General features: G+C 43.0%; 1 protein-coding gene and 1 long non-coding RNA gene across 15 annotated transcripts in view; one reads left to right on the forward strand and one right to left on the reverse strand.

Annotated features, from left to right (window-relative positions):
• Positions 1–2,836, forward strand: LOC134555400 (uncharacterized). The gene is made up of 3 exons (XR_010081419.1): positions 1–230; positions 634–955; positions 2,378–2,836. It is a non-coding gene; the product is annotated as an uncharacterized LOC134555400 (long non-coding RNA).
• NFIA (nuclear factor I A) overlaps positions 1–24,334 on the reverse strand; it is a 248,922-nt gene that overhangs the window by 139,212 nt on the left and 85,376 nt on the right. The window lies entirely within an intron of this gene.

Here is a 24,334-nt window from a genome sequence, read left to right on the forward strand (position 1 = left end):
CACACACACACACGCGCGCACAGAGGAAAAGAAGAAAAAATCGGCAGGAAAATTGTGAGAAGTTGGTCACCATTTTGGACCTGTTCAGTGCAGTCAGACCTTGGCAGCCATCTTACAGCTTGGCAACCATTTTGAGAATGTGCCTGGCAAGCTCTCAGAGCTCGCCGACACTGTTTCAACACAGCGCTGGTTAAATATAGTCCAAATTAAACAATACCGTGGAATATCAGGTAAAGTCGCCCTTCGGAAATCCACCCCGCAGGTGTTTGTAAGTACATCTTTAAAGAGAGATGGGCACTGCGCTTTCCATGGGGCCGCCTGGGCACCTTAACCCTTTCCAGGGCACGGTGCTGGCAAAGCCGCACCAAGGCACCCGTGAGGGGCTCCTGATGATGGGAACACTGTGCAACAGGGACCCCATGGATTTTGGGACACAGAGGATGTGTTGCCTTTCATCACTGTTTAACGAGGCCCCAGGAACCCCACCGGGAGCAAAGGCCCCTCCAAAGGAGGAAATGGGATGACAGGGGGACTGTACACAACAACACGTAAACCCGCAGCTGTCGTGTGAGAAAAAAACTACTTTCGCAGCTTTAATTTCCTGACAAACTTTTCCATGTGCTCCTCTCTCAGAGACAAAAGGAAAAGTTTGAGGAGAAAAAAAGCCATCCCAGCAGCCAGACATCTTAGGGAAGGCTGGTTTATTGAGAGAGCCCGATGGCGGGGCGAGCTGTAAACAAACACTTCCCTTCTTCTCCCCACCCTGCGAGATCGGCGTGTTTTTGGACCGAACGCCCTTCACTCTCACAGTGCCAAAATCCCGAGGAAGACTTTGTGCCAGATGAAGAAAGGCACGGTTGTCAGAAACAGCTCTGGCCCAGGAGTAGGAAAAGTGCCGTGAGGAGCTGAGAGAAGTGCCTCGGTACTGTTCCTCGAGGCCAGGGGGTACAGCAAGGTATTCCGGCCATATTTCTCCCAGTATTTTAAACAATCCCTTTGCTGAAGAAGTTCATTTTTCATATTTAATGTAGTGTAAACACATTTAATAACTTGAGGAGGAATGCGGGGTGAGTGTTTTTACAGAACAAACAGTGCTATCTCCAGGACTGCTGCACTAAAGTTTAGTCTACATGAGGCTCTAACTCTGTCAGCCTATTTGAATAAAACTTAAAAAGATAATATATGGGTAAAACTCAACACTTGGAAAGCAGAGTGTGCAAAAAGGCAAATATTTGAAGGTACTAAACAGTATCCGAGTATTAAAATGACATTTTGGGGAAGTATTTAATATCTGAAGACAAATGTCTATTGGAAATGCTTACTACACACATTATATTCTGCTTCTTATCTTGAAATAATTTAGAGTGGAACAGAAAAGATCAAGTTTATGCTCTATTAGCATAAAGTTTAAACTATAAGGGGTTTTTGACCTTGAAGTCTGAATTAAATGATGTCTTGGATTTTTATTCTCCCTCTTTTTTTTGCCCTTTTGAAATTTTAATTTGGGGGGAAAAAAATTAAAAGCCAACTAATTAAGTGTAATTTCATAGTGAATGAAATAAATTAATTAAACCATAATTGAAATGACAATATTAAATATGAAAATATTATGCTGGAGGAGATCAGAATAAAGTCTTGACACTGCTGGGTATCTTTTATATTGAAGGACAGTATCTGCAGCCGCATGACGTCAGCTGTGCAGGAATAGTTGGGAATGCATTGATAAATTGCTCCATCGATTCTGTTCTGCTTCACTTACCATAATTATAGCACAGTAATGGATGACATGAGTGATATATTTTTACTTTAGAGAAAAGCCAAGAGTTTGCCTGTTTCTTTATGAGATTAGACCAAATCCTTTCAATTAATACGGCATGATTGATATCTAAAAGTGTACTGGGGTAAGATACTCGCTTCATGTGCACATCTTTAAATATTATTGGTTAAATATTGAGATAGAATTCAAAGAGCAGTTTCAGTGCTTTAAATAACAGTGTCATTTTGGTAATATGAAAGATGTATCGTCACAATTTTCAAAGAGTTTTCTAGGTCCATTTTAAACATTTTGATTTTCTTGGATCTAAAAATCACATTTGCAATTAATATCTCTGTAAGGCAGGGAAGCTTAAGCATTTTCCTCAGATCCTGTGGACACCCTCACTGAAATGTTTGCCAAGGCTATCAGCAGATATTGGGAGAAAGGCCTGGAGGACTGGATTGTGCTTTTCAAATATGTAAGGTCCAGGCTTTGCTTTCAGCTGCTCTCTGCTGAAGCCCACTGGTGAAGCCCATGTGCAGATCCAAGGACAGAACTTCCTCTAGCGTGAATAAAGAGTGAGTAGAAGATGAATAAAAGAGTGATGTCTTATTGTTGCAGAGGAAGTGCTACGTGGTGAACATCCATCTACCTCTTCTCCAAATCTGCAGCAGAAGAATGACAGCAGCAGCCTTCTCCACCACTGACATGTTCTTCAGGAATAAAGAACTCAGTCACTCAAGAAGCAAGGGGCTAAATGGGTTCTTGCAGAAGAGATTTGACAAAAGATGAGGGGCAGAAAGACACCAAACCACTGTCACAAAAAACAAATCCGTATTACAGAGATGCACAAGAGATTACTCTTGTACTAATGCTTGTAAGACTCAATAAATGCAGAAAAGACCTGCACATTGCTCACAACTCAAGCTTCTCTCATGGATTCAGGTCCTTCACATCACCAGAGAAAACATATGTTGTAAAATACCATTTATGCAATATTCTTCTTGTCTTAGCTGTCCTGGTTATGGAGGTGCTAAGAAAAGAACCCTGAATGGGAGCTTTTTAATCAATAAAAACTTTCCCCAACCACTGTACCTTCATGCTGAGTAATTTCTACTTAGCAGTGAGCAAAGAAACCCAACGCTCATCGAGTTTTGAATGATGCCAAAAGTATCTTTGGGGGAAAAATTATGTTACCTCCATGTGGCCCTATCTCACACAGCATTTTTTCAGCATATAGTTCAAAAAACACCATAAACAATTTCTCTAAAAATTTTAGCCTGTCCCCTCCCCCCAAGCAGCGAGCATCTAAGATTGATCTGTACTTCTAACTGTTGAATTCATCCCTTTCTCATGTTACAAAGGCTGTCACTGGAAATAAAGTGTAACTTGGGATGGCAGTGGCAGCTATCAAACCTCCTGACACATTAGAGCGTCTGAAACCCAGACACCCAAGGTTTGCATCAGAAAACTCCAGCATGTAGCGAACAACTCAAAACCAACTATCGACCTTCCTATTGATTTCTAGTGGGGAAACCAAGACGGGAAAAGCACCAGAAGAGATAGGATTTCTTTCCCTCTCCTCATTGCTAACTTAGTGGCTGCCAAACTCAGGTCTTCTCAGGCTTAAGCCATCAGAGGTTTGTGTTGCAGCTAGCCAGGATGTCTGCCTAAGATAATTCAAGCTGAAAGCAGACAGTGTGCAGTGGGAGCTGATTAGCCACTGACTTCCAACGTGACCTGTCTCAGTCCCCAAAGAAGCTTCTTGACAGTAAGATATGGAGGCTGTGGCACAGCTGAAAAAAAAATACATGGTTATCTTTTCAAATGGTATTTGAGGACATCTGACTTTTAGAGTTGGGCAGTTTAGAGAGGTGCTTTTTGCAACTGGCAAGTCTAAAACTCGTCCCTTAAGATATGTGATTGTACACTGCAACAGGTTTAAAAGAAATTATTTTCAATACCCTATATATATATATAATTAGGATTAAATCTTGAAACAATTCACACGATGGAAAGAAGGTGTTAAAAAGGTCATATATCTTTCATCTCATTTTCTTCATCAACGCAATCAGTCTGCTGTGTGTTTCAGTAACTTTGCTGAAAGTATTCTAGATTTGCATCCATTTAGCTGATGGCACTTTTGACCTTCCATGGAGACTGGGAAAATAATAACTATAGGTGTGATTTTGATGATTCATAATTTAAAAGGAAATATCTCATGTTTGCTGCAGATCATCTGTTCCACTCATTATATTCATCTCTTAGCTAGTATTTTCATATTTAATTTGGAGATTGCATGGCCACAGTTCAAAATGAAAGCTTGGTTCTGAATCCCGTGGATTTTGCAGCTGAATCTCAGCCACAGGAACACCCTTTTCCAATTATAAAGTGTATGGTTAGGGTGTAAATCCTAGTTCATATTTTATACTGAAAGTCACAATGTTAGCAAAGCACTCAAGAAACCTCTGAAAATCTTCTGTAAAAACCTGATGAGTTTGTTGTGAAAAATCAGAAACATTTTCTGCCTTTAAAACCAGGACTGTGCTATAATCTCAAGAGTCAGACTATCATCTGTTATTTTTAATTTGCTATGTTAATGGACTGCAAGGTCCAAAATATCTGACATATCTGAACTCTTCTGCTGCTCCCTTTTGTAAAGCTCCAGCATTTTTTACACAGCTCTGCAGGAACAGACCATAACGTCTGGAATGTTTTGATCTTATCTTAAGTTTTTAATAACTTTCTTTTTTATATACTACATATTTTACATGTTTTATTGCAAAACTAATTTTGCAGCTGTTTATCCACTTTTAGAGGGTTGTGCTCATCTCCAGGTCCCTGAAGGACAAAAATTGAGGTGCCAGCTCCCAGCAGCAGCTGTCCTGCCCCAAGTGGGTGCTGCCCAAGTGCGAGGCACACCCATCTTCCTCCCTGGAGGAAGAGGAGGCAGAGCTGTGGGGCCACGGCCAGGACACCCGGGAGGCAGCTGCTCGCTGGGCAGCCCCACAGACACTTCACAGCTGCTTTCTTCATGGCATTCCCAAGAAAGTGATGTGACTCTCCGCAGGCGATGAGTCCCCCTTCTGCAATACCGGGATCAAGTTGCACTGCACTGGAACAGCCAGGCTGAATCAAGTCCTCAGGACTCTCTTTTTCACAGCAAGCGGAAAAATATGAGCACATACATTCATAAAGCTGCACCAAACTATTATGTAAATGCTACATGTTGGAGTGGGTATTTTAGTTTTATGGTGGGACAGCAGGAATAAGCTTATAAATCTAAGGCCTGGGGTCAATGCTTAAGCAGAGATTACCTCTAAGCTTTACTTACACATTCTATTTTGGCCCAACAATTTGCAATGTATTTCTGGAAAAGAGAATAGTCCCTGCTCATTCCTGCTGGGACAGGCACGTGGTAAGATGCATCTTCCTGAGATGTCTGGGGTGGCACCTAAGAAGGGCTGGCAAATTCCTGTCGGAGCAGTAAAGACGGCAATCTGACTTGAGCTGTGGTGGGGATAAAGTAAATCTGCTCGGCTTCAGGCCGGCACTTTTCTGGCTCGTGACACCGGCTTTCCTGCAGCCTCACCGCTATCACACAGCTCGTCATGACCCTCACCCTGACAGCTTCGTCTCCAGCCAAGATCCGTGACGGCTCCTTCCAAAACAAACCAAGACAAAGTTGCTCTGGAGCAATGTTTTTCCTGAACCGAGCACGACGCGACTCCGCTTCCACCCATGTAGTAACCCATCCACATGCCCAGCAGCAGTGACCAAAGCACACAAAAATGAACGTGCCGAGCCCTCCAGTTGCCAAAAGGGAGTCCAAGAGCTTAGATCAAGAGAGAAAAATTGTGCAGGAATTACAAAGAGGTCTCAGTACAACTGGCAGACTACATCTGCACACCTGCACACTCCCTTTTCTTAAGGACATGAGTTACAGGTGCTGCTGTCTGAAATGGGGCCCGTACGCTTCCACTGGCATCACCAAGCTCACAAAATAAGGTTGTAAAATAAGAATAACCTTTTAACAACACAATGTTACTTGAGGAATGAGACTCTCGGTACACAGAAGGCATCAGAAGGGATCATCAAAACATTACGATAGATACTAAAATGGAATTCCTGTTAAGATGTTAACTTACATTTATACATAAAGCAGCCTATTTAAAGCATGCTTGTTAAAATTCACAGTTGTTTCACTGACAGGCATTCAGAGAGCATCGTAATGAAGTTATATGGTAAAAAAGCAACTATTTTAAATAATCTAAATGCATTATTTACTAGAAGTTAACAGTAGAGATTGAGAAGCAGCTCATGTGGATTGCTGGATTTTGTGCTCTAGTGGTAAAGAAGGATATGACAGCATGTTTGGGCAGAGGAATAGGAATGTTTGAGGTCTCCAGCTGCAGAATTTCAGGGCTGAGTTACTGAGCACAGGCCAGAGATTACCCTAACTTGGTTAACCCAAAAACCCGCTGGAGGGAGACTGCCATCCTGCCTGGCAGGGCTCTCTGGGACGCACTCTCTTGAGTCTCTCACGAGGAAGAAACAGCTCCTAATGATAAGCATTATTCTAAACCCCCTTTTTAGCACTTCAGAAGTAGGATTTCTGACTCTGCAAACTCCAGACCATTTCCTAGAAGGAAAGACAGTAAAAAGCCTATATTTGGAAACCATTCCTCCGCATACCCCTGTAAAAAGAAGGGTGGATGCAGCCATAAAAAGGAGGGTCGATAAATTTATCTGCTCTCTTTTTTCCTCCTTGGACCAAGAGGCACATGAGAGAAAACGGAGCGGGATCAAGTCCAAAGAACTATCCTCTTTAAGGATACACTACGTGGTATCATCATCGAGTCTCAGCCAATATTGGCTAACAGTCGCTGTCTGTTTGCCAAGCAGAAGTTTGCCATGTTAAACTGTCACTATAATGCCACCTTGAAGAGGCGTTATCATCACTCTTGCGATGATACACGGCAACCGTGAACGGAAACCGAGGCCGGAGCTCGCACATCTGAGCAACAGACAATCCTGGTGCCATGGATAAGTAACCCAACAGACAGCCCTGCCTGCTTATCACTGCCACGATCCAGGAGCCCTCTTTGAATGGACATTGCAGTAAAAATTGTACCGGTTTACGACTTTGTAATACGCCAGTTACTGAATCTTTTAAAAATACTGAGAATACAGAAACCCATTTTACTATTTCTCTAAATTTACTGCTTCCCTGCTTTGAATAGAGTATAGAAGCACAACAGGAAGCCACAAAATCTCTTGTGCACCTCATGGAATTGATACCAACATCAAACAGTGACAGAAACTCATTCCCAAGGCCTCTTGCCTTAGGATCTTCACAGGTAAAGGACAGTGAGACAGCCAGCACAGGGGCCACAAGGCAGGGGCTTGATTTTCCCTTTAACTCAACTCACCTTGGTATATAAAACCTGGGGAGAGGGGAGCATGACACCAGACAGAAGTGCTATATGCTGCTGCAGGCACAGCTCACCATATGGGAAAGCACTTACACAACGTAGCTGCACAGCACGGCCAGCGCTGCTGCACGAACTCCTCGTTAACATGGCAAAGTTATAACATGAACTTACAGAACACAGAACCTGAAATTTGATTAGATACAGGGTGGGAACGTTTTTTATTTTTATTTAATATTGACCTTAATAATCACAGGCTGGGAAAGCGAACTTCGCATTAATGGCACCGTATTGATTCTGCAAAAGTACAAAAGTACTTTTATGCCTTAGAAAGGTTCCAGTTACCACATTTGAATGACCTCGGGAGAACAGTGTCTTGGAGAACTGTATTCTTCATTCAGTAGTGCTCCTAAGTGTACCCCTAACTGCTGTACTCACAAGACCTAATATTTAACCTGATAAAGCCTCCTCTGTCATGCCCTCAGCTCTCTTTGACTCAATACTTTGCAGAGCTGGAGTCAACTCTAATGGGCCAAGTGCAATTTAACTTATTAAAACAATCCATTCAATATGTAGTACATCAGTGAATTAATATATTATTCACCAATATGTTCTGAACTATTTAGCCAGCTGTATGAAATGTTTCTAATACACTAGCTGACATTTTTTTAATTACATAAATACTTTGGGTAGCAAATAACTGTTCGCTATTTGGCAAGCCCTACAAATTATATACAGTTAATTATATTCAGGTTGGTATATGGGTTATAAATAACTGTGATAAAACTGATATCAATGCTGACAGATTTTTAGTGGAAATTGACATTTTTCTATACTGAAGTAACTGAGAGCTAGGAACAGAAATACTGCCTCCAGAAACACAACTGTAAAATTAATAAATTGTGCGTGTGCACAAATTGACTTATTAACACACTACATGTTTTTGCCATCCGTTCTTATTAATCTCATGTTTTGCCATAATTTATATTCTGTTTGAGAATTGTTTTTCTTTCCTCTTTTTTGGAGTGTTGTTCAAGTTACTGTCTTTAAAAGTTTTTTGCAGGTAGATCCTCTATAGACTTATACTTGCCTGTGAATCCCAAACTTCAATTATCAGCTCTCAAACATGCAAATCTGTGTGAGCAGTCACATGCTGCTAACTGGAGCCCAAGTATTAATCCAAGCCCTGGCACTGCTGGAGAACCTATGCACCCAAAAGAGTGTGGACCGTGACAGGGCTGTCCCCAATACCCTGCAGACATTCACATTCATTTAAAGATTATCAGCTTTATAACAACCTAAACTTTAAAGACAAAATTCTAAGAAGTTGTGGAGCTTGTGCTGTTTTCCATTACAGTCCTAAACCACCCCGTGGAGTCAACCCTGGTTTGCCTCAGTGTAACCGTGTCAAAATTTGTTTCAGGCTGTGCCTTCTGCAAAGACAAACCCTACCATCTGCTTGGAGTTCGTCTACCCAGCTTCCTTTCCCGAGATTCCCTGAAGTAGCAACCTGAATATCACACCTGTTTATCACGACAACTCCCTTTAACAGATCCTTCTGTTTCCCTGTCCTGACTGTTGTATCTGTTAGCATCCTGCGGCAGGCATGGGGAACATGACCCCTTCCTGTACACAAGGGAAGAGGCTGAAATTTTTTTAAGCCACGGTGATGTAGCCTGTCACCAGGTGTGGATTAGTTGTTCCAAGTCAGTGCATGTCACAGTGCTTTAAGGATGTGTGGAGGCGTGATGAAATCCAACACAACAACACAGATCCTCAACTTACCACATCCTCGTCTCAAACAGTCATGCCTGGAGGGACCATTTCCCATGTTATGGTATGTAGTAAAATACAAAAACAACAACAAAAAACCCCAACAGAACAAAACACGACAAAAAACCTAAAGGAAAATGGATACCTTTTGTGAGAGAACTATTACTAAATGGAAAGTCAGTGGGGAAAAAAAGCAGGGGGGATGGGAGGAAAGAAAAGAGAAAAAAGAGAGCACATTCTTCAGTAGGGGAAGTTTCTCCTGTAAATTGGCAGTGAATCAGTTACTAAATGACATGCCTAAAATCAGGTGGTGGATTATTGGAAATGAAATCTTTGTCCCAGGAAAGCCAACGGCAAAAATCCTATTGATTTCAATGGGACGGGGTTGTCTCTCTGGACTTAACAGTCAATCATGCAGAATTGGCAACAGCGTCTGAACATCCCTGTTTGTTATTAGACCACGGAAATCCGCATTAGTTTGCTTCATCTGCACTTGTGACCAGTGCACCAGCACTTTTTTTTTGGCATGGAGGTGCAAATAAGCAGAGTGGGTTCAATTTTTCAACCCAAGACACATGAATTAGAGCTTTGCTCTTTCTCCCAAGCATTTCAGAGTCCATTTTCCCCCTGAAAGGCATGGGCAGCCTCACTGCTAATGGGAGTGCTGTGTTTACAAGCAGAGGGGAACTAAGCCCTTAGTGTTTTTGCATATTTGCAATACATTATGTGGTTGGGATGGGAGGAAGGTTTGTTGGAAGAGGAAGATGGTGAGAAATAGTGGAAGAAAAAAAATATCAGGTCTTCAAAGGCTGGTATAACTGTGGAGTATACACAGTCCTCATTTTTCTCAGTCCTTTTTCACAGAAAAGCTTTGTCAAGAAACAATCAAACTAAACTGCAGATACTTAATGTTATAAATATAATACCGTAGTATAATGCTCCCATTTAACAACTTTTCATGAAGAACCTTTCAAAATTTAAGTGCTTGGAAATTCTTGGATGACAAAGCTGCTATTTACAACTAATCTTTTTATCTGAAGGCAAAACCAGGTCCAAATAAATAAAAAGACAATAAGAGAGTAACAATGTAGAAAGAATGCGGGTGTGCGCGATGCACACCCACGCCAAAAAACAATAAACAGATTTACAATGGCAAAGCGTGTGATAGGACAGATACCATTAATATGGGGCCCACAGCCCATCACTTAGATTAAATATTATATGGAAATCGCCACAGATTGATAAAAGGCTGAGTAAACAAACAATACAAACTGTAGTGGGTATATTTGTCCAGCTATGTATTAGTGCAATACACAAAATGGGACCCAGTGAACGCTTAAAGTGAAAATTTGTGACCTGTTAGTATCCCCAAAATGCCCATAGAACATTATTCTCCGTTTTAACCTTAATTTTTATTCTCTGTCTCAATTTCTGCTCTGCTTCTCCCATCATAGCCCAAGTTACCTATGCTGACAGCCATAGCAGGCCAAGGTAGCACAGATGGGGCGGCTGCAGCTGCATCTCACCTGCCAGACTGCAAAGCCCACCGGGACACTTTCCCACTCCCTTTATGTCTGTCTTTGTGCATTTGCAACAGCGCCTTTCCCTGGGCCTTTATCGAACGTGTCACCGATGCCGCGCGACTCCGGCTCCGACGCTCCTCTAATAAGTCACAGATCCGCAACGTGTTCGTTCACGGAGGAAACCCAAGACGGGCCTCCCCAAAAAAAGTGTACCTTGAGCATGTCAGCGTGGGCTCTGATTTAAAGCAATTCAATATGCCTGGCTCCCCAAGGCAGCACGCCTGTAGGGACAAAGAATACCTCAATGCAACTCAACAGCAAACCCTGCTGGATTAAATCGCAGGGCCGGTGGGCTCCACGTTTGATCTCGGGCTGCCTTTGTTGGGAGCGGCGCGGGCGCAGGTGGCGGTGCAGGAGCAGCCCGGCTTTCAAAGCAATGGGAACAATGTGCGACGAGCCGAGCGCGGCAAAACTTCCCTCGTAAAGTTGCTCGTTTCGGGCTTCATGGGAAACTTGGCAAAGTTTCCCTTGGGGCCCAAATTTTTTTTTTTTTTTTTTTTCTCAAAAGCCTTAACCTCCCTTCCTTTGTTTAACCTTCAATTTTGTGCCTAAAAAAATAAGGGAGGGTGTCAGTTTTTCCATGCCCGGCTTTGCAGCCTGTGAATAAAGTCCTGCTGCCACCTGAGCGGGGGATCGGACGGGAGGCGAGATGCCTGCGTGCTCTCGCTTACTTCCACGAATAATCCCACCTGCAAACGGAGAAGTTGGGTTTCAAATATCAGCCCTCAGGTTCATGGATCTTTTGAAAGGAAGCTGTGTCAGATTTATGGCTTCGGTGTGCAAAGGGAGGAAACCGTGGCCATTTTGAGCGAGTTCTGCCTGGAGCTTTCCGATCTGAACCCCAGGCTCCGCTTCCAGATCGGAGCACAGAAAGTTTTTGTAGCGCGTGTGCTCGCCAAAAAAATACACGTCCCTCCGTAAAGCGAAGCAGGCAGTGAGCACATGTCCCAGAGAAGCACGGCTGCCTTCCCCAGCCCGCAAACTCAGCTCTCCCACTGTATTTATCAACAGCTATAAAGCGAGGGAAAGCCTCTACGTTATCCCATTCCCAAACTCCTTTCCATTGAAACAGAAGACGATTCCTGCAGACTGCACACCCTTTACTTTGGATGCAGTGAAAGATTTTGCTGGCTGCTGCACCAAAACTTCCCATGCTGTGTTTACTGAATTGAATATAATCTTTTTTTTTTCTCCCTACCTTAATTTCAATATTTAGAATAGCTTAATTATATCTGATATCTACTAAATGTTAAATTGCTGCCATGGATACTGTACTTGTTTTAGGCTTTGCCCACAACCCAAAATGTAACTAAAGATTAATAGAATGCTGAGATATTTTTGGCTGCGAGTGAAATTTAATGAATAAACATTTAAATAAATTACCCCAATAATGAAACAATATGCCATTAACGCCTGAGTTATGCTAAATGCTTCACTTCTCTTACAATTCATGCAAATACTCGGGAAAAGAAATTATAGTGGTGAACTACATTAAACAAAATCCTGCCTAAACCCCACCCGTAAAACAGTGTCTCTACAGTATTGGGAACAAAAACTGTGGCTTGTCAGTCAAAGTGTCTAACTATGGCATATGGGTAAAGGTTTCAGTCTGCTATCTCCAGACTCATCTTATGGCCCGGGTTCAACGCTACTGAACCGCTCTCTAGACAAAAGGCGAACTCATTGAAAATGGGTGCTGCGAGCTGTCTGGTCAGGGCGGCCGCGCAGCCTGCGTCTGGATGCACACAAACTACTGGCATGGGGGAAACGCAGCGCGCTTTGGAGGGCTTTAGAGTTTCCTAAGAGCTGAAAAAGAAGCAGCCTGAAGGTTAAAGCTGGCTAGTCAGAATGGCATACTTGGCTGCATATATAGCCAGGTGGCCTGGGCATATTGGCAAACAACTGGCAAACTGCCCAATACATATGGCTTAGATTGCTTTGCTCTTCCCATGAAGCCTTCTTAGACTCTTGAGCAAGCATTCATTTTAGAGCAAAACGCATCCAAGTGTTAAATAAAATCATCCCCTAAATATACTGCATGTAACCTCTTCCTTTAAATAAGAACGAGATAACTATATTAAAATAAACTAATGATATTTTTTAATGAATCCTTGCATAAAAGTGACACACCCCCCCCCAGCCTTTCTCTAAGTGGATTTGCCCTTACTTTTGTTAACTCCTGAAGTACCAAACATGCCATTTTTCCACACATTCTCCTTTTGAAGGGTTACTACTCATGACAGTATTTAAGCTCTTAGCACACCAGAACTTGCATTTGTGGTGAGGCATCAGGCACTTGAGCAGTGCTTTAGCTGTGTCCTGTGCTGCTGCCACCACACAGATGTTCAGGGCTTCTCCCACTTTCCCAGCTTAAGCAGATAGTTGCCTTTATTAAATGTTAAGTCACATTTTGCTCTTCAAGAGTGCTTTCCCTTAAAAACTTCAAAGTCAAGTCCCAATAGAAATTTAAAAATGCAAGCGACGCACTTGACACATACTCCAGAGCAAGTATATGTTTAAGCATCAATCCTACAGCGCAAGTCCTTGTGCTAAGGCTAGTGTAAATACTGCATTAAACATTCACAACAGCTTTGGGGAAAGGGCTAAACATATTTAAACAATTAACACATGCCGAACTCTAAGCTGGTGCTTACATGCCACTGCCTAGAAGCAGAGGTTGTGACAAAGGTAAATTCTTCTAAATTAAAAGCAATGGGACTCCCGTTGTAAGCTCAGTAAATGCTTAAGTGTTTCGCTGAACTGAAGCCTCCGTTAATGAGGAACAAGAAATAATTCTTCTCAGTTCCAGAAAAAAGTGTGCTTGCTGACCCTCATCCCACTGAAACCCCTTTCTGTTTTACAAGCTGGACACTGAAGTTTTGAGTGTTGGGAGTGAAATTAAGACAATAGCCTCAGTTTTGTTTTAATGGACTGTTACCTACAGTTCTTCAGCAGTTAAAAAAGCCCAAAAAGAGAAAACTGCAAACTTTTCCAAAAGCTGCTATAAGAGCCAAGAGCAAGTTACCATTCCTGTGTCACCCGCAAGTCATTCTACATTTATAGTGAACATAAACCTTGATACTAAATTGTTTTCATTAAAATGGAGGTCTTTTAAACATTTTTAAGTCACATGTGTCACCTGCTAGTAAATGTAAGTCCTATTAATACAGGCTTTACAAACCTCATCTCAGAAAGGACAAATACCCACAACAGAGAGGGATTCAGAGCTGCCTTCAGCCCAAGTCTCCAGGCACTACCTCCATTCAATCACTTAATCTCCTTGTCATTTTGGGGTTTTGATAGGGTTCCCTTCCCTCTATTCTTTGCTTGTTTTGTATATTTGAAGTATGAACTCATCAGGTCAAGGAGTAGTTTACTTATATAGATTCTTATTTATATAATGTCTACGTACAAGGAGGACCTGACCTTCACCAGCACCCCTATAAGCCATCATAATATAAATAGCGTACATTATTTACTTAACTTCCTTGCTTCAGTTTCTTTAAGGGGGGAATAATATTTACAGGGATGTTGTGAGGATTAGCTCATTACTTCAAGAGCCTTGAAGATGAAACATGCAATGTAAATGAGAAATATCAAGTATCAGCGACACTGATGAAATTATCATCACCATTGTTAAGAGCGGCGTTCGAGAGTAAAATCGGGAGAGAAACGTGTCTTTCTGCAAAAGCACGTCGCTATAGGCCAAAACACGATGACCTTGGCGCCATCTTTTCCTTCACCTTCCTCATCCCCCACCTCACTGGCAATGAGCATCATTGGGGGCTTTATTAGAACGTCTCCACGCCAAGTTGGACGTGCTCCAGGCAGAGCTGTCCTCGGCCAAGGGCAACATGTGAAGTGCTCTCAGACAAGTCGGATGGCCTGGATGAAGAGAGAGGGCGGAACAAACAAATCGGAGATTGTTTGTCCTGCGCCAACTTGGTCGCCTGAGCACTCGACAATTATGAATTTCTCTTGACGGCGTGAACTGGAGGCTCTGATGACGGCAGCAAAGGGGAAATTTGTGCCTTGAATTCCCTGCTGCAGGGAGCTATTAGTATGGATTATACGTGCTGCTGCAATTTGTACTGGAGCTGCAACACGGCTCCTAAACATTAAGATGGACCAACGCTAATCTGTTCTTCTTGTACCTTTATCACTTGGGTAAGGAAGATCAAAAGCAACTTAGGCACTAGGGATATTGAAATTCTGCATCCAGATCTGACTACATTTGGCAAAGGATCTGTGGGACAGATCTTCCCTGAATTTAGCAGTGTTACTTTGTTTAATGATTGAGACCTTGTTATTGGGGCAAATCAGAGCTCTGAACCCCTTACCACTGAGCTAGCTGAAATCTGACCATGATGCACTTGGACACTGAGCCCCAAATGTGCTTCCAGGACAGAGTGGGAGATGGAGGCAGACTGCTGAGCTTTGCAAGGCAAATGAAAGAAAGCCTTTAAGGGAAGAGTAGAGTTACCAGTCCTTAGACGTAACCCAAGTACGCTGAATCAAATCAGCGCCTCAGACTGAAATTGGCTTTTTACCTGGGGAATTAGAACAAACTGACAGGTCAGACTGAAATGGGAAAGGGGTAACATCATGCAAGTCCAAATGAAAGATATTCTGGGGCTGCTCTGAGCAGACCCACACCTCGGTCCCTGCTCCAGAAACACCGATACGCTCGTACGCCTCACGCCAAGCCCGCGAGCTGCCGGCAAAGCGCTGCGAAACCAGGCCACTGAGGGCTTGTCTACCTGGCAGCGTTTGCCTACCTGGCAGGGTTTGTCTACCTGGCAAAGGGCACCAGAGGCTCAGGCAGGGTCTGCTGGAGCTTGTTTTGGTAGCGGGAGCGATCCCCCTGTGCAGCCCTTCCCTGCGAGGCAGAGGCTCACACCAGAGCTGCGGGTGATCTCATTTCCAGTAGTTAAGTGAAGTAAGTGCATAAGTATGCAGGACTGGGGCCCTGGAAACCATGAAGAAACTGGGTTTCTCTTTTTATTGCAGACAACTGCAACGCCTGTGGACTCTTGCAGCAATGCCCCTTTTCCCCAGAGAAGGACCTGGTCCTGGGATTTTAAATTTTTCTTAATAGATAAATGACTTTGTAAGAAACTTTTCTATAAAAACAAAGAGTTGCGGGGGGGGGGAGTTAAAAATATTGCCTAGCTAAGTAAATACTCAGATTCAAAGCATATGGATAAAAATGAGTGTTACTATAAACATGGAGCTTGTTTTTAAAAAGAATTTTGCAAAAAGATAAACTTTTTCTAACTGTATTTTGATTAAAGTTTTGAAGCTGTTTATTGTAAGTAATTGCTTTTCCTCAAGGAAAAACAGATGTATAGATGCAGGAGTTTGTTTCTTCTTCTTTGTGTGAAAGTACACACGAAAAACGTTTCTGGAAAAGAAATACTAGGGCTGGAATAGTTTATGTCATTGTAAAGATAATAATAAATTAGGACTTACTGTGCCTGTAAAAGTGCAGGAGATGGTTTCTCCTGCCAGTCCTCACAGAGGCAAACTTTCAGAATTCTCTCGAATTTGACATGTAGAAAATTACGGAGACTAAAAGTTATCCTAAGAGCCTCAGAAGTTTTGGGTTTGGTAGATTTTCTTTTTAAATTTTCACTTAAAAAAAATAAATTCTTTGAAAGTATCGATTCCAGGGTCCAGGGTTAAAATGCTTTTTTGTCCGTATCAGTGGTGGTTTTTACATTTTAAGAAATCTTATCTGGCTCCTACAGAAAGCAACAGTGCTTCTGGCCCTGGGCTTCGGCAGAATCTGGCCCCGGAGCTCATCCACCTTTTTCTGTGAGACAAAAGGTTGTAAAGGAGGCCAAAAGCTCAACACTTTGATACCGTTCCCAAACATATGGGAACGTACGGCTTCATGAAACTGCGTTTAACAGATGTTTAAAGAAAGACAACTAACAGATCCAGAATGTAGTAATGAGGAAAAAAGACAATGTACATAAATTCAGCTGCATGTCTCTTTATAGCGCTACCAATGCCCCGGAGACAAAATGCAAATGAGTCGACTTATTTGTAATATGACACTCTCCATTCTATATTTAATATTTTAGGTCATTACTAAAACTGATTTTCTTCTGAAGTGATTTCTTCTGGCACCTAAATGGAGGGAGATTTACACAGCCTGCAGTGTACTGTACTTTGTCAGTTCAGAGAGTCATGAAAAAACCCCTTCGACTATCAATTTCAGATTTCCAAAGTAAGCGAAGAGGCCCCGTGCAGGCTCAACACACAACCCCTGTGCCAGGCCAGTGTCCTGCAAACATCTTTCTTTTTTCATTTTGCAACTTCTGAGCCCCAAATTTGAGTTGTAGATAGTTTTGGAGCCCAAAGACCAACTGTTCAGTTTAGCAAACCAACAATGTCTGCTCATTTTGTCCCAATCTTTTCAGCTTAAATATTCACAATGTGCCATTATTACTGAATCATTATCTGCCTTTAGCTCTGACAACAGCATCATAAGGGCTATGAAAGGCTCCTTTCTTCTCATGATTAGTCTCTAAAACATTTCCTCATCTTACAGTGCTTTGCAGCCTCCCAGAATGCACCGCTCAATTACAGTGCTGAAATTAACTGTATGCCACTCTTATTTATTGATAAAAGAATAATCAAGTGCTCCAGCCCATAGCCTGCTTTGGCCACAGGTTTTATATCAAGTTTCAAGTAATGCGTTTTTTTTAACTCTTTGAATCCTCTTATAAATGGGTGGCATTGTCTGCGGCGCGGTGACAACATTGTGCCGCTCGCTGCGGCACCCAAGATAAAGCCCCCTTCATTTGCGTGGGGTAATCTTGTTGAAAATAGTCGCATACGGCTGACACTTTAAAAATTAATCTTGAAAGGGAAGAGTTTGTTTGTTTTTTTTATCACTGAGACTGATTAGGCTCCAAAGAAATCTGATGTAAATAAAAGCGAGATACAGAACTTGCTAAACTTGGGGCTGGGAGTTGCAGGCGCACGTTAAAAGGCGCTGCCGTGCGCGCCACCGAGTGAGGTTATTTTATCTGGAGACGATAATTGGAAGACTCCTTACATCTACCTCCGTGGGATGTTCCTTGCATGGACCCTATTAATTGCTTAGGAACGGAATGCGGGGTTCTGGCTCTCCTACATGTGACATTAAATTGTGATTTAGCAGATAACGTGCACAAAGCAAACTGCCCCAGAAACAATGGGCTCGCTTCTTTGGAGGCTGGCGCTGGAATTACCATTGACTTCAAAGAGAGTGAACTCGGGCGGGCTTCAAGTTCCTATCGCTTCTTCCAAAGCAAAAAGATTTCCTATCCAATACCAAAGAATAACATGTAATTGGGCTATAGCTCGGTCCGGCGCAAGAATGAAAATAAAAACACTTTCTAAACCTCAAAGATACTTGCTAAGCCATGTATACATTAATCATTTATACCACATGATTATTGTTCATTATTTGGGCAATAACAAATGGAAGGGTGTGGGGGTTAGTGTGGGTTTTAACAAACCACATTCTATTTAAGCAAAGCCAACTATTAAAGAAAGATCTAACTTGCCAAACCAAGATAAATATATGCCATTATTATGATCACATAAAAGCTACTACTCTCAACATTACAATTTCTCTTATAATTGGTACTATTATAATTAAATGAATGCATATGTTTACAGTTCTTCTTTGAATGGTAAAGTGATTTAGCAATGATGATGTCTCTAATTTCTTTTAACTGTACTGGCAAACTTCACTTAAACAGTGGTCTAAATACCACATTGCCACAATAAATTAGTAAAGCATCTAGTAAAGTCTATATATGTCGTTATTGAGTTTAAATGCTTCAGAATAAAACAGCTAGTCACTCTTTACTATGCCCAGGTAAAAAAAATGCATATACTCCTCAGATGGAATAAGATAACTGTAAAATTCTTACATAAAATATATATTTAAAATATGACTCTACCAGCAGTTGCAAGTGCCTACAGCCTTCTTTTTTGCAAGGCTGATAAAATATAGAAAATTGTTCCACACGGATATCTGCTCCATTTTAAGGAATCCAGTTCAATAAGACATTTGTAAGCTTACAGGGAAAGGTGGCAAGACAGAAACATATATGTGTACCTTAACCATTCTAAGCATTTGTTTGCCCTGCCACTCCAGTCATTAGTATCCACTAGTGCTGGAAAAGTTAACAACAGCCCTTTTCGGATGATCCATTTTTATATGTATCAGCTGTATGAATTTGCATGGCATCCAGCAGCATCCAACAACTTGGGTTAGGAAGTGAGCTTGAGCCTGGAGTCCCATGAATGCTGCCCTGTTTCCCAGTGTGTGGCCTGAGGCCATGTCTCCACACACCAAAAGACGTGGGGGCTCTCCCGACGCCGCTGCTCTGCTGGGACTCACATCTGAGATCCTACGAGGCTCCCTCAGGGTGAGTATCACCAGCATTTCCCATAATGGTTGTGGTTGGTGTGGAATGTACCTGGAAGAACCACTTTGGAGTCTGTGTTTCTTGTGGTTTGACCCACCACACTGTAAACATTTTGGAAAATTTGGGTTAAGTTGGGACTGTCCTCGCCCCATTTTATAGTTCCTGCCAGTTGAGCCAGCACATGAGACCCGGCAGATGTTTTAGTTTAGGTTTGAGATGTTGATTTGGACACTCCAGTTCTCAGGAAAACCAGAATGTGCTGACCCAGAATGAGGGATGGTTGAAAGACAAAAGACAAATGAGTGCCGGCTGCCGCGCGGGCTGGCCACAGAACGAGGACGGGTTATGGCAGCATTTCAGCACGCGGGCAAACACATCAGGAGAAAAATCTGTTACAGTTCCCTCCAAACCAGGTGAATGTAACTAGCAGCCCTTGTAAAATCTGCCGGGGTTTTGGGCCAGAATGCCTGGGTCATTACTCCAGAGGCTTCAGAGGAGGCTAAAAAAACAGCATGATTTTTTTTTCCAGTCTTTCTCCTGAGCCTGGCCAGTAATTCTATTAGGAAAAATAAGGCAAGCTGTAATGTTTTGAGTTTAATAAGCGAAACACAGCAAATATGTGAACAGAACTTCTGACTTAATATTCTTTAACAGATGTTTTATAAAACACAGATTTAAAAGATTTGCCTGTCTTATTGTTCTGGCTGTTGCCATGCTAGATGGCTACATTTTCAGTCCCAGATTTTGCCAGCTGTAACAGTTAAATAGCGAGGGGTCTAAGCCTGGATACTGCAGGCAAAATGCCCAAAATTATTCTCTCTCATGGAAAAACACCCCAGTATAAAGGCGGTGATGAGAAGGTGGAGTTAATCCTTTCGGCAAAGGAATAATCTCCATACTCTTAAAAATGGCTATGGTCATTTTAATGCACACTATTTTATGAATGATGCTTTAACTGCGCTGCCAATTAGCAGAGCCTTAAAAATACCTCAGTTATACAGGCCTGATAACTGTCTTTCTTAACCTTTATCTGACCTTTTTTGGTTTTGCCACGCTCATAAACCAGCATATGAACTATCAAAGGGAACGGCACTGAACATCGATTCGAATGTTATATATTAAAAAAAGGGAAAAAAATACCGAATAAAAAGGAGAAAGAAAAAAAAAAAAAAGGGAGAAAGGAATGAAACCCAGCTGGTCAGCCAACTTTTACAAACCCTAAGCAGAAAACACGCTCTTCTAATTGGACAGAGAAGACAAGATCTGGAATAGGTGCAATTTTATTACTGCAACAGCGATTCACAGAGCCCACGCTCTTTTCAAAGCACGAGCCCCGTGGAGTTTTATCAGACATCTGGAGCGGGGCTCTGGCAAGATGCTGAGGGACTGGGCTCCCATTGATCTCCGTGCTGGCAACAGGCGCTCCAGCCTCGCAGAGGCAAGCTCTCTCCAAAGGTTAAGGGATGAAGTATTTTGCTCAAAAGTGTACCGAGAAGGATATTTTTACTTTTTACCCAAGAGGTATAAGACGCATTTCAGATATTTGGTCTCGAGACCCTGCGACTTCACAGAAAGTTAGAACTAAAACGGCTGACAAGAGCAGGCTGTGGCAGCCAATCTAAGGCTATTGACTTTTTCAAACACACCTAAAATAGACTCTGCTATATTTCATGTAAAACTGTGTGTATTCAAACATATGGCTAAGGGAAGATATATATGCAAAGGCTTATGCACACACAATGTTTAGCTTCTACTTTCAAAATATATCTCCCAAGAATTTCAGGAGGCCCCAAAATAGCAAATATTATTCACTTGATTATTAACATCTTCTCCTTTTATACCAGTCAGTCGAAAAGTATGCAATCACTGGGTATTTTTGGTGGCCTCTCAATCATGTCAAAGATCATAAGACAAGCAGATGGTGTACATCTGGGCTTACCCAGCAGTAAGGAAAATATCTCCAGCACAGGTAGGATGATAAAGACAGGACTAAACACACACCATTCCTTTTGGACCCACGGAAATGGAACAGTCCCATGTTTCTATTTACCTGTCTGGAGCAGGATGACCCAGGAAGGGACAAGAACAAACAGCACTGATGACATGGAGCAAAAAGAAGCCTTGCAACATCCCCAGCACAGCCCTCGGCCACGTCACCGGATTAGGCTGCCCCGGCTCATTTAACGCGGAGCCGAGAAGGAAGAAGTTAATGAAAGAGATTTGCAGGGAGGTGATGGGGGTGAGGCTCCCTGGGATTCCAGTGGAGACGTGACGAGGGGCCAAGCCCCCCATAGCATCAATCACCAGCATGGTGCTGGCTGATCTCTGCAGACCTGCATCGATTGGCCCCGAGAACCTGCCCCAACCTCTGCAACATTATTCAGGTTTGTTTCAGCCACATGGTCAGAGTTCATATAAGCAACAAGTTCATGGCCAAAGTCTGCCCTGAAGTACCGTTTTGCCCACTTGCATAAGAGCTGAAAGTCACCCTCAGCTTGGCCTGTCCTCGTGTTGCTGCAGCTCTGGGTGAGTTTTTAGAAGCAGCCTCAAAAACCAAAAGACATTTAGGAAGATTATGAGAAAAGGCCTGTTGTTATTCTGCGGTGAGCGGGGCTTATCTGGATCTGAGGGATGAAGTGAGCAGCAGTTATTATTCACATCAGACGCAGCTATGTGTGCCACAGCTCCTACACCAAACTTCAACCTTTTTTTCCATAAAACTGTCTTGCAAAGAACCGACCACCTTGCTGCTGGAGACATCCAAAGTCTGCCACTAGAAGTCTGAAAAGATAGGGAAGTGTTACTTTCTGTCACTAAAACAACACTATCATTACACTGTGGGGAAGCCTCAACTGCAAATGAGAGGACGCAACTAATTTTGTGTACGGACAAACTCAGAGCAGCTTCCAGGGAACTCTACCCAGGATCGAGATGCCACACATACTTCGTTTGTTCTTTCTTTTCTTCATTTCTTTTCTCTCCCCCCCTCCCTGAAATACCAAAATATCAGATAGCTGATGACAGGGAAGAAATGTTAACACTGTAGTTTGAAAGTTTTTAACCCTTGCCTTTCATCATCTAACACTTATTCAATCCCATGCCCCTCGCTTCACTGCTTCAAACCCTCCCGTACATACCAAGGCGATGACCACAATGTAAGCTTGTGCACTGACTGATTAGATTTAATTAGATGGATACTTTGTTCCACTGATCTTTCAGCTATACAAAGTATTGGGTTACTTAACCATATCGGTGAAAACATTGCTTGCACGTTTGAATGCGACGGATGTGCGACACTGGTCCGCATTAAAAAGTGAGATAGTTGGCTAAGTTTTAATGGCTGAACTGAGTTATATAAAGATCTGTTTTAATTGAGTTTGTGTCCCTGGAAGATTATCTCATTTTTCCCATTATGCAGTCAGTTTAGTAATGCCTCTATGCATTATCTTTGTCCTACCTACATTTTGAAAGAGTCACTACTACCCTAAACTACTCTTTTTTTCATCTTTTATTAAAATTCCTGCTTCTTTCCAGTTTTGCCGCTGTGTCCTTGCTGTTCTGGTCCCAGTGCCAGCCCTGGGTGCAGCACCCTGCAGGGCAGGCTGCTGTGTGGCTGTGGGAATGGTCCCAGTGGCAGAGCCCCAACCCATCATTGCTCAGGTGCCTGATAGCGCCCTGGCACAGGGGGCAGGAGCCTTCAGCTGCCTCCACCAGCCAGAGCACTGAATCACAACCCAACTCCTTGGGTTAAAAAGTCTCACAGTTAAAGTACAATAATCAGTGCAAGCCCTGTGCTCCCCATGAGCACAAGGAGCTCTGCTGTTAGTGAGAGCAAGGCGAAGCCGATGTACAACCGATTACTTTGAACAAGTCTCTGGGCTAGGTCAGCCTGGCAAAGAAATTCCTCGTACGGCTCTGCTGGCAAACTCCTCTACTGTAACTGTACCTTATACAAATAAAAAATGCTTTTGCCAATAAAGTTCATACTAGGTCCCCCATAGCAACGGGTTGTTTTGACAGAAATGCCTTTAACACTAAGCCTTTTGCCAGTACACAAATGCTGTACACAAAGTGACAAATTTAGAAGTCATACAGAATGTTCTTATTTGAACTAAAGTTTCTGCTGCACTCGTGGTTCAGTTTAAACGCTGATTTGAAAGATCATGCTTACTCTCCTTCTCTCCTTCGGATTTATCTTTTTTATCTTTGATTACTGTGGTTTATTGTTTGTTCTTCACCCAGACCTTACTGTTGGCAACCGAGATGTCTGCTAGAAAACTTCCAGTTTAATTCAATGCTCAGAGCCATACAGGATGCTGCTTTTAAAACCCAGCTCCATATAATTATTATAATCTCCGTGATACCCAGAGCTCGGCTCCCCCCATCAATAATTAGTGCGATTGCAGCTTAATACAATTTTCTTTTTTTTTTTTTCCCCGAAGCAAATACAATCTTTTTAGATCAATTTGTAGATGGTTACCCTAGAGGAGGACAACAATATAAACAAGTGCGCTTTTTTTAATCCCATATTAACTCATTTAATTTGCACAGATAAAAGCGTGAAAATATTTTGTCTCGCCAGCGGAGGGGCAGCCTCAGACCCGGGCGAGCTTCACTGCGGCGGCTGCAGATCGGCCCAGGGTGTGGAGGAGTGAGTGAAAAAACACCCCACGCCAAACCTCAGTGCCGAAAATCAAACCCACATGCGCCGTTAGTTATTTGCACACTGCAAGGCCCCGGTTCTTCGCCGTAGTGCCGCTGCTTTCTGCTTCAGCAGAACTGAGCTGCTTGAACCTGGCAGCCCTGAGGAGAGGGAATCCCTGCGTGGCATACAGCCACCACCTCCTCCGCTGGCTGGGGGACAGTGGGCACGGCGCGAAGGTCCCGGGGTCCTGGCACCGCCGGGCCACCAAACCAGCCCTTGGGAAGCGCTGGCAGCCTGCAGAGCAGCCTTGTTACAAACTCATCCTCATCTCGCACAAAGTTCTCTGTGGCTGGGCCATTGCTGGCCCCACGTCTGGCTGTGTCACAAGTCCAAAGTTCCCCGGGACAGCGGGGCTTGCCAGGCCACGTCCCCTCGGGAGGAGGTTCCGCTCCGTGGAGCCTGGCAGAGAACACGGTAGCTGAACATTAATTAAGTTTATTAGGAGGAAAGGGAAGGCGAAGGAAGAGACCAGGAGGAGAGTAGCAGAGCCTGGTGTGGGCTCCAGCACAAGGAGAGAACGTGATTGTAACCACAGAGCAATGGCTGAGACTCACTTCTATCACCAAACCCTGCTTGTCCTCCATGTATTATGCAACTGGAGTTACGAAGCCCCTTTTTAGTCAGGTTATTGCCCTCTTACACCACCAAAA

This window comes from Prinia subflava, chromosome 10 (assembly GCF_021018805.1).
Source record: "Prinia subflava isolate CZ2003 ecotype Zambia chromosome 10, Cam_Psub_1.2, whole genome shotgun sequence".
NCBI classification, from domain to species: Eukaryota; Metazoa; Chordata; class Aves; order Passeriformes; family Cisticolidae; genus Prinia; species Prinia subflava.